The sequence below is a fragment of the Citrus clementina genome, unplaced genomic scaffold (assembly GCF_000493195.1).
Source record: "Citrus clementina cultivar Clemenules unplaced genomic scaffold, Citrus_clementina_v1.0 scaffold_3, whole genome shotgun sequence".
Classification (NCBI taxonomy): domain Eukaryota; kingdom Viridiplantae; phylum Streptophyta; class Magnoliopsida; order Sapindales; family Rutaceae; genus Citrus; species Citrus x clementina.
This window is the reverse complement of record NW_006262339.1, coordinates 26,060,303-26,071,333: the sequence shown is the minus strand read 5'-3', so window position 1 is coordinate 26,071,333 and position 11,031 is coordinate 26,060,303. Positions and strand designations below refer to the sequence as shown.

The 11,031-nt window shown below is 31.1% G+C and overlaps 1 long non-coding RNA gene across 1 annotated transcript in view; it reads right to left on the bottom strand.

Annotated features, from left to right (window-relative positions):
• Nucleotides 1-10,397: 10,397 nt before the first annotated feature.
• LOC18046751 overlaps nt 10,398-11,031 on the bottom strand; it is a 2,097-nt gene continuing 1,463 nt past the window's right edge. The window contains exon 5 of the long non-coding RNA XR_002906484.1: nt 10,398-10,493. This is a non-coding gene — a long non-coding RNA (uncharacterized LOC18046751). The remainder of the gene's footprint in view (nt 10,494-11,031) is intronic.

Here is an 11,031-nt window from a genome sequence, read left to right as displayed (position 1 = left end):
GTCTGAAAGTTCCAATCACGCTAAGTTCAATGGTACCGGCGGTGAGCTCCAACGCGTGGCAACGACACCGGAATCTAGCTCGACAGCCGTGAATTCCAACAATTGGCCGACGGAAAAACAGTGACTCCCGATGCCTATGGATGGTCAGAAATGGAAGAGGGAGTCGTGAGGAACAAAATCCAACTGGTGGTGTCACCCAAAACCGGCGAAAATCCCGGCGGAAGAAAGCGAAACATTCGCAGGTTTTCAAGCTTCGATTGCCGGCGTTCTGGCTGCTTTTCGGCGGCGAGAATGGCAGGGGAATGACGGTGGCTGAAAATGGGAGATACGGCCGGGTCACGTTCGCCGGTCGGGTTGGGTTTTTGGGTCGGATTGACAGCTTCTCTCTGACTCTGTCACACGTGCATATGTTCCCCTGTTTCCAGCTTATTATTTTGCTTTTACTAACTTCTTAATGGCTTCTTTTTATTTATTCATTTTTTAATTCACATATGTTACACAAGCACTTCATTTTAATAGTTTTCATCGTAAGTTGTTCTCGCCTTTCTAATTTAAATTTTAGGACAGTCTAAATCACTTTCAATGCAAATCCAACCACCCACATAAAAAATTAACTCTGCACGCAATTAAAATCCACCTCCTTGTGGGATCGACACTCATTACCGTTGATCTATTCTACAATAGATTCGTGCAGTTGTGAGTTCAATAAAATTTGCACAACATTCAACACTTTTTTTAAATTTATTTTAGATTCTTCATTCCGCAGCCTATCTGTAACTATATCCAAGGTTAATTTCCTATTCAGCTTTGATTTATTCACTAACATTACTAATATCTTCCAACTGTCAGGTAAAGAACTAAGTAACAACAATCCTTGTAACTCATTAGCTCATATAATTTTCATAATTTTCATAGTAATCAACTGATCAACCAAGCCCTAAAACTCGCTAGTGTGTTCAGTTATACTACCCCGTTTCTTGTGTTTCAAATTAACAAACATTTTCATCAATTTGGCTTTGTTCTATGCTATCGGCTGCTCATAAATCATCTCTAATTTTCTCCAAAGAACATCAACCCTGGATTCCTTCACGACATGATGGTACACACTCTGATCAATCCATGATCTAATAGTACTCATGACCTTTCTGGTTTAATTGAGCCCATTTCTTATAATCTAAATCGGTGCGTCTAGCTTCTTTGCCTTTAATGGGTTCGTGTAAGCCTTTCATGTACAACAAATCTTCAATCCAAGACTTTCAAATACTATAATTCTATGACTTTAATTTAATCTTGCACACCAAGGACTTCTCCATCTAAACCACACAAGTAATAAAAATACAAAACCTGAAACTCCGAGACACTTTATTAGGAAAGGGACTCACACAAACAATTGTAAATTAAGTGAAAATAAAACTATTTCCCTCTTTATGTGATTAAAATAGGATGTGTATCACAAATAAATAGGCAGAAAAATAAACCAACAAAATCCAAAGCAATAAATCAATCACAAGAGACACAAATTTTTACGTGGAAACCCAAAGTGGGAAAAATCACGGGACCGTAGTCTGATAGTCTTCCACTATATTAATGGAATTACAATAAAAATTCTTCTCTAGATAATACTAGAGACTAACAACATCAAAAAATCTCAATATTGTTGGCTTACAGTAACATCTTAATATATGTCTCTCTAATAAGTGAGTATCTCAAATAATAGCCAATGAGAGAATAAAATAAAAATCAAGACCAGTAAGATTATAGAGGGCGATGCTAGGAACTTACCCTTAAAATTTGGGAGAAAACGGAGTTAATTTCGCCTTCTGATCGTCTAATCAAAAATTAAAAATCTTACCCCAAAATTGTAATAGTCAGCCACTTGCTCCTTTTCTTCTCTCTTCTTTCTGTACTTTTTCTCTTTTTTTCAGCCGCTTCCACTTACTCTTCTAAAGCCACGTTCTACAAACCGAATTTTATTGTAAAACTTCACTTAGCCCCTCAATCTTTCTTTAATTATTTAAATACTTAAATGAATGAAAATTGGATTTAGGCCACCCAAATGAGATAAACCCTACCTCATTACTTGTTTTTCCCCGATGTTGATGTAATTATAAATTATTACACTGCCCTTTTAAAACCTTACATTAAGGGCAGGGGTTTACTGTAATTGTTGATTATGTTGAACGGCCAAATAGAAATCTATTCGAAGTCGCACAAGTAGAAGTCCGTCAAAGACTTGCTTTGTTAGTGCCCATCTGAAAGCTTATGGCTATCCACCTAAAATTTTAATTTCTTCATGGAAGAAAAGATCTACTCACAATAATGACAAATTCTACTCCCATAACACGCATGGGGTTGATCCAAATGCTCGAACTCAATAAAGATAAAGCGTGGAGCTAAAACCACAAGGTATATAAGCCTCTACATACCTATCGGGGGGAGCGATTATATAATTAATTTGTTTTTGGCTTTGGTTAGAATGTAGCTATTTGGTTGTTGTTCATTGTCTTCGCCTGCCCCTTGATCAACTGCAAAACTTAATTTATTCTCCCATGTTGTTCCAATGTTATCACACTTCTAGGAAGAATTACAGTGTTACTGATTGTCTTGCGAATTTGGGAGATCCTCCTATGGTCATTCGGAAGTTTCTTTCTTTATAGACTGATGGCTTCTCCAATTATAGATTCTGTTAATTGGCTTGTTTCATTTAGGATGGTAATTTTACATTAATGTACTTTTTTCTATTATATTTTATGTATATTTTCTTATTCTAGAACGATGTGGTACTTTTTAACAGGTAAGGCTCACTATATCCTCTAAAATATATTTCTGTTTCTTCTTTATTTAATGGATTTCTCACTTTAGCAAGGTTGCTTTAAAAAAAATTAAAAATTGTTAAATGATCAAACATATCCCCTTAATATCATAAATTGTTACATAGACTCTTTTTGAACTATTATATACTTAATTACAACAACTCAATAATTGACTTTAAATAAACATGTATGATAAATATAAATTAAACCTAAAATCATATAATTTATAAAATAAGATAAAATTTTTAAAATATTTTGAATGTTAGAAAAATTATTCTAACATTATTAATCTGTCATATTCTTTTAATAATAATAGAATATATTTTACATTATAATAATATTAAAATAATTATACTAACATTCACAGTAATTTATCAATTTACATGTGTGGCTGAGATTCGTAATTCATCTAAACTAAATTTTATATTCCACATGTACCATTAAGGTGAGATCTATGATTATAATGTACAAAAAGGTGGGGGGTGGGGGGAATTGTTTGGCTCCCTTGGCACAACACCACTGACTTTGAATGTTTGCAACTGTGGTTAGTCGAGTACGAGTAATAATACTGGGTGATAATTGGAGTTTCATGGGTGAGATTTCTAATTCATTATAGACTTTTATTTTTAAAAACAAATTATATAAGAAATGGTATGATATGGTACTAAATACCATTTCTTTTATAAGGATGGTAGCATATATCAACATAATTTTGACTGTTAGTCGATCAGTTTTATCTCCTTTATCACTTCATTAATTAGTTAATTCTATGGTAACTATCTTTAATTAGGGTTCATTACACCCCCGATTGTCTAATCTTCTTTTGTTCTATATTACATTTTTTTTAGTAAAACAATCTTTTCTGAAAAATAAAAAAACAAATTGCTTTCGAGCTCATCGTATACCTATTTAACTAATTATAAAACAAACTTTGTGGTGATACCATCAATAGAAGTTACCGGTGGGTTAGCTAATAACTCTTAACAATTAATGGTACTATGCGAAACTAAATTCCTTAAATGACTAGTAATGCATAAAAAAATCATTTGGTCAACAGTCGTAAACCTTTTTCAGTTGAGCAGTTGTAGAAGAAATCCCCATGTGGTGAACATGTTATCGATTAATTAACTTCCCCTAAATTCTGTTTAACAAAAAGCAAATGACTAAAATAAGTCACGTCTTTGACTTGAGACCTAAGCTTTGTCCTTTCGGTGCAGAATTTGGCATGAAGAAGGACCTAACTGGTGACTACGCTTTCTTGATAACCTAGTAATGTGGCTTGATTGTTTGCTTAATCTGAGTAATTGAAACAAGTAAAACAGTAATATGCATAAAAATTGTAACAAAAAAAAAAGAAAAAGAAAGGGGGTTGAACTCATCTCAAACATCCATTTCGAAAGTAGGAAAATTGCGGCTAGGAAACTTCTTCCCATCTGAATAATCTTGATAAAATGAGAAAACATATTTGTTTTCTTTGAAACTTTATGATATTTCCATCAATTTAGTAAAAGCAAAAAATCGTCAGCACTGATGTATCTTGCTATGTAACCCATAGTCGCAACGCATTTTATCCACTTTCATTGAAATTTTCATTTTTTCACATGGCTTTTCAACTTTTTTTTTCTTTAAAAATCAATAGTTGATGTTGATGGAACTGCGCTCCGGATTCATTTTCCATATGTAACTAGAGCTGAACTTTGAAATTTTCGGAAACAAGGGAAACTTTATTTATGAATTTAGCCTTCCGACCTAGAGCTGGCAAAATGGGTCATCGGGTCGTGTTCGTGTCATGTCAGCTTCCGGTCGTGTTAAATTTAGCTTGACCCAAACCCGACCCATTTCATAATTGTGTCAAAATATTGTGACCCAAACTCGACACAGAAAAATAATTGGGTTACCCAATAACCCACTTAATATCTATATATTAAATAAAAGTTACATCAAATATTTACACACTGTCATACATACATACATACATACATACATACATACATACATACATAATTTATCGATATTATAAAATATACATATCTACCAAAATATTACATATTTACACTATTGAAGTTTTAATTATATGTATGTAAATAATATTATATATCAATTTGATAAAATATATATGTCTACCAATATTTTACGCATTTACACTATTGAATCTCTAAATGTATTTAAAATTTTATAAATAAAACACTATGTTTATATTCATCCTTTTAAAGAATAAAAATAAAAGAGAAAATCATCTCTAATATTTGAGTTTTGATGACAAGAACTTGTAAATTATTTTAAAATAGAAAATATAATTGGGTCATTGATCGGGTAAATGGGTCAAGAATTTTAATCCTAACCCGACACGGAAAAAAATTGTGTCGACCTAGACCCGACCCATTTAATAATCGTGTTAAATTTGACGACCCATACCCATTTATTTATGTCATCTTCGTGTTGGGTAATCGGGTTGTGTCAAATTTTGCCAGCTCTATTCCGACCCAAAACCACTATCTGTGTTTTGAAGATATGGTCATTAAGAATTCAGGAATTTCAATATTCTTATTAGGCATTTTCTAAAATTGTGGGTCAAACAATAATTCAGTTACTTTCAGAAAAAAGAAAAAGAATTACAATACAAGGGTCATGCTATGATGCTGTTAAGTATTAATAGTCGCATAAATATGAACTGTTGGATTTAATCAATGGCTTATAAAATTAGAAGCCAGTTAGTGAAATATTTTAATTTTAATAATTTAAAATTAACAGGCTATCAGACCAATCTATTTAAAGATTAAAAAAAAAGTTACAATCTATCTAAAATTATATATATTTTTAAACTATTGTTTAATACTAACATAATTGAATATTATTTTTAATAATAGTCTTTCTTTCTCACCAAAAAGTTAGTAGATTAATAAATATAACGCCAAGAAATTAAAATTGTATTGTTCCAATTATAAATAATAAAAAGAGATCACTGTTAATATGTGTTGGTGAAGTTTAAATAATATTTCAATATTTATTACACATAAATCTAAATTAATATGTATATTTGCATGTTTAATATTTTTTTTTGTTAGTGATTAAGATAATATTTATCATTTAATTAAAATAAAATTCTATTCACAAACATTTATATTACCTAGAAATGGAAAATTACCTATGGTTTATTAATAGGTAATTTTCTCACATAATGCTCCGCTACTTTCCTGTAGTTCCACAAAATAAGTGCAACTACTTTTGACTAGTTCAAAATTAATTAATACCATAAAATAAAATAAATAATTTTAATTATTTTAAGAGTTTGTATCATTCCTTCCCCCTTGAAAATACCGTTGTTCTCAAGGGTAGATTTTTTTTAAATAATTTGCTTTCTCTTCCGTTTCCAATTCATAATTAGATATAATGATACCTTGAAGCTCTTTTGAAAATCCTCCATTGATCCAACCATATTCTTCATCTCAATTTTTGGCACTTTACCGATGAATAATTTCTCATCATGGTGGCTAGGCAATTTGGCTTTGTCCTTAAAATAAACACTCTGCACCTTTGACTTGTAAGACAAACCTTTTGAATGTTGATTTATGGAATTTTCTTCAATGATGCACTACTTTGCTGCATTGTTTAACACCTCCATCATGCGTTGCATTTGCCAAATTGTCACTTTGTTGGAGACGTTGAACTTCAACCAAAGACGTAGAATTTTCTTTCACATGTTTGATATGAGAGCTACCTGAGTTCAACCTTGCATCCCATGTTCTTGATATTTCATCCATTTTGCACAATAATTTCTTGGTAAGTTCCTTCTGCTAAAGAATTATACCCTCCATCATTATCTGAATGCTCTCAATTCTCTGCTCCACTGTAAGGATTTACTCCTTTTTTATTACCAAGCTCTTATACCAAATGATACAAACACTAATGTTTATAAGAAAAAATCAAATGAAATAGAAAAATTAGATACAAATGTGTTGAACATGTGCATGCATGTGGCAAACAATTGCATGTGGCTAACATGCAACTTTTGACTCTTGGCATAAATTTGTTGAGTAAGTGGGAGGCATGCAACTTTTGACTTAAGCACCAAAGTGGAAATTTAAGAGAAATTTATATTATTTTAGTGCCCACCATTGTTGATTTTTGGGCATTGCCTGACCTATAATTAGCGGCTTCATTTGTCCTCTCCATTCATCCCATTTTCTCCAATTCAAGTGAGAGTGCTAAGAGGTGTAAATTAAGAGTGTTAGAGCTTTGAGCTCTAGTTCTAGTGTTTTTGAGAGTTTGGGTGTAATTGGGTTTTGGGTTGTGAGACAAAACATTACAATACTTGTAATTTTCCTTCTATTTTTGCCCATGGATGTAGGCTAAAAGTCGAATCACGTAAATTTTGGTGTCCCTGTGTGATCATTATTTCTCAATTTCACTTTAGCTGTGTGTCTGCTTCACCCACCGAATTTACCAACAAAATGGGTTTAAATCGAGGAAACCCAAGCCTCCAAATAAGTATTGGTTATTCGAAAAACCAATAAACTCCCAATTACAACTTTTATGTTGCCAAAATAATAAACTCATGATGCTTTTTGTTGAATAATATCAAACTTTGTAGAATAAAGCTTATTTAAGATTACAACCTAAAAATTAGTAACACTAAGAATGTTCTCACATAATGCTCCACTACTTACATATAGTTCCACAAAATAAGTGTAACTACTTTTGACTAGTTCAAGTAACTACTTTTGACTAGATCAAAATTAACTAATACCATAAAATTGAATAAATAAAATAAATAATTTTAATTATTTTAAGAGCTTGTATCACTTTGTCATTTTTTGTTACGGTCTCTTTAAGTTTGTTATTTCTCCTTAATAACCTTTGTCGAATCAAATTTTAATTTCGAAAAATAAAATTATCATCTCTCTCACCCACAATTTCAAAGAGGTTAATTTCCACTTGTGCATAAAGTGAACTAGGGTTAAAGTGCTTAAAAATTAGGAATGAGAAAAGAAAAAGGTCCGGATCAACCCAAAAGTAGAATTATGTCTCTTGGGAAAGGTAAAGGCGACACATTATACATCGAAAATTAGAAATAAACAAAAGGATTTGGTCCCTATCCTGATATAACAAACGCGGCCGAACTAAGCCACCGTCACAATTGATTCACAAAAAAAAAAAGAAAAAAAAAGAAGTTCTATGATTGATGTGCTTCTCTTTCTAAGTGGCACAATACCATTTGTGAGTTTGCTTGCACGTGTGTTCTTCAATCAAAGGAAGCTATGCGAGCCTAAATTATAAGCACAAATCCCCATACAATCAACCCTCCTCCTTCTTTATGTTGTTTTTATTTTATTTTTATTTCAAACGTGCATCTCCATTTAAAGCATTGCATGATGTTTTAATGAAAAAATCGTTTCATCTCGCACCGTTCCTCCATTTTTGCTAAGCTCACATGTTCTGTAGGTTATATAAATATTGATTCCTTCATATTCTTTAAAAACAGCAATAATTATTTAAGCCCTAAATTCATGGCAATATTTTGTTTTTGGTTTTAGATTAACAGCAGAGACAGTAAATATAAATTACTTCAAGAGTCCATTAATTCATGTCTTGAACACTCACATGCGCAGACAAAGGTGTATTTTTAAAAGAAAATTTAAAGATAGATGTGATTTGTTGAATTCTGGCAATTACTCTTAATTAAATTTTCGAAAGGATATTATTGTATGTACAGAAAAAATTAAACAAGTTTTCAACACCTAAAGAAATCCAACATAATTTAATTCATCTAAACTAAATTTTATATTCCACATGCATCAGGTTAGTCGAGTACTGGTAATAATAGTGGGCTGGTTGGAGTTTCATGGATGAGATTTCTAATTCCCTTATAGACTTTTATTTTTCTGAATATATATATATATATATATATATATATATATATATATATATAATGGTATGATATGATATTCCAGGTGGCATATATCAACATAATTTTGACTGTTAGTTGATCTGTTTTTATAGTTGATCAGTTTTTATCTCCGTTATTACTTCATTACTTAGACATCATTTTTAAATTATCCAAGGTAGCGATATTATGATATACATCTACGATCATAGTTTAGGTTTAGATTTTTATAAAATAGGGACATCTGCTCCTAATAACTTCTATATGATTAACATATTTTTAGTTCAAAATAAAATAGCATAAAAATTTTCTCTTTTTTATTTTTTTTTTCAAGTTTTCCTTCAAATATATGATTATTGGACCACGCATGCTCAAGGAAGCACGGTCAAGACAGTATTAGTAATACAAGGGCTCCATATTCATTTCATGTCTTTATTTAAAGCATTGGTTGGACAATTCTTTTAAAGCCTTTTACTTTATTAAGTATAAAGGCTTCAAGCAATTTTATTTTATTTATTTATTTATTATTATTATTTTTCTTTTCTTTGGGTTTATACTCTTGGCGATGGCAAAGGGCACTGTAACAAATCAAAATCATGGCCTACATAATCCCATGACTCAAATCTGAACAAAAGTTCAGATTTATAATCAAAATCTGGCCTGCATAATCACATAACTCAAATCAGATTATAAGTTGTGCTAACTTATCTTTAATTGTTCATTACGCCCCCCATTATCTAATCTTCTTTTATTCTACATTACATAAGTTGAAAATCAATCTAAGGATGTTTGGAAGCTAAGAAAGTGAAAGAAAATTAAAGAAATGGAAACATCTAGATCATTCGATTTTATTCATCACAAAAAAAATTGAATGAAATATGCACACAGAGATTGTTTATATACACAGCTGATGCTCAGCTCGATTGGTTTACAAACTACTGCTAATTCTAACTAACTATAACAACTTCAGCTGATTATCACGTGTACAAGTGATTACATAACCACCAGGTGCCAGCTGGCATGCCATGTCATCAACTCTCAACCGTAAGCTGGAGCTGCAGCTATCCTCTGCTTTACCGTCTATGCTACTGATGTGAGCTTCCTTAATAACACACTACTAGAAAAATGGTCTTTACTGACTTTAGAATAGTGTCAGAAATTACTTTTACTGACACTTATTAATTGTGTCAGTAATCTGGGAGTCAGAAAAATAGTGACACTTGTAAGTGGTGTCAGTGATTACTATTACTATAGTATCACTAAAATAATAACACCATGGTATCAAAATATTACAATACTATATTAGTATTTGTGACTACTGTTACTATAGTATCACTACTTTATTTATTATTTAAAAAAATAATTATATAAAATGACATGTTGCCCATTGATTTGTTGATAGAATTAAAAGGCTATGAGAAATAAGAACAAAAATCAATTTATATATCAAAACCTTTCATAACATTTAAATATTATCAATATATATTACACAATCCAAATACTTCAATAGACAAAGACGTCTGATTACAAGACATCTTATTCTTATAATTGAATAATCTTAACTGCTATTATCCAATCAAATTCCTTCTACTCGTAGCTGAATTTAAGGGCTAAATTTACCAAATCTAAAAGCTAAATTTAGAAGGATTATTATTTTTCACTCCATGAACATAAGTACTGCGATCATGCATTATCACGGACAGCTTCTTCATTCACGGACAGCTTCTTCATTCGATGAATTTGATGGGTTAGGGATATAAGTTGAAGAAGAAACACTTTAAACATATTAATCATATCTGCAAACAAATAAAAGAAAAAGGAAAAGAAATTGGTTGCCAAATTCCAACAGTTGCAAAATAAATTAACAAGCAATACAGAGACAAAAAAAATTTTTTCCTTCTTTTTAAGTATTGATGTTGATAAATGGCCGGTTGAATTTGATCAAACGAGCAAGTACTTCTCTGATCTTTGAAAAAAAAAAAAGCTTTTGATCCAGCAAACACCATAGTCCATAATCACCCCCCAAAAAAAATGTAGAGTTTGATATTATTAGCCTCAGTCTTTTTAATTATTTTACTGTTTGAGTACATTCAAAAGTAGAGGCCTAATTTGAATTTCTTTTACTGAAGAGATAACCCCATTATTAACCACATGGTGTTCTTAATCAGTTTATGAACACAACTATTAATGTAATTTACTATAAATTCGTTTGCATATTCAATTGTCCATATATGTAAGTATGTTAATGATATTTGTTAACAAGACAAGATTATTAAATAACCAAAGCGAATGACAATATATTATTATTTATTTTCTATTTTTCCTTCATATATA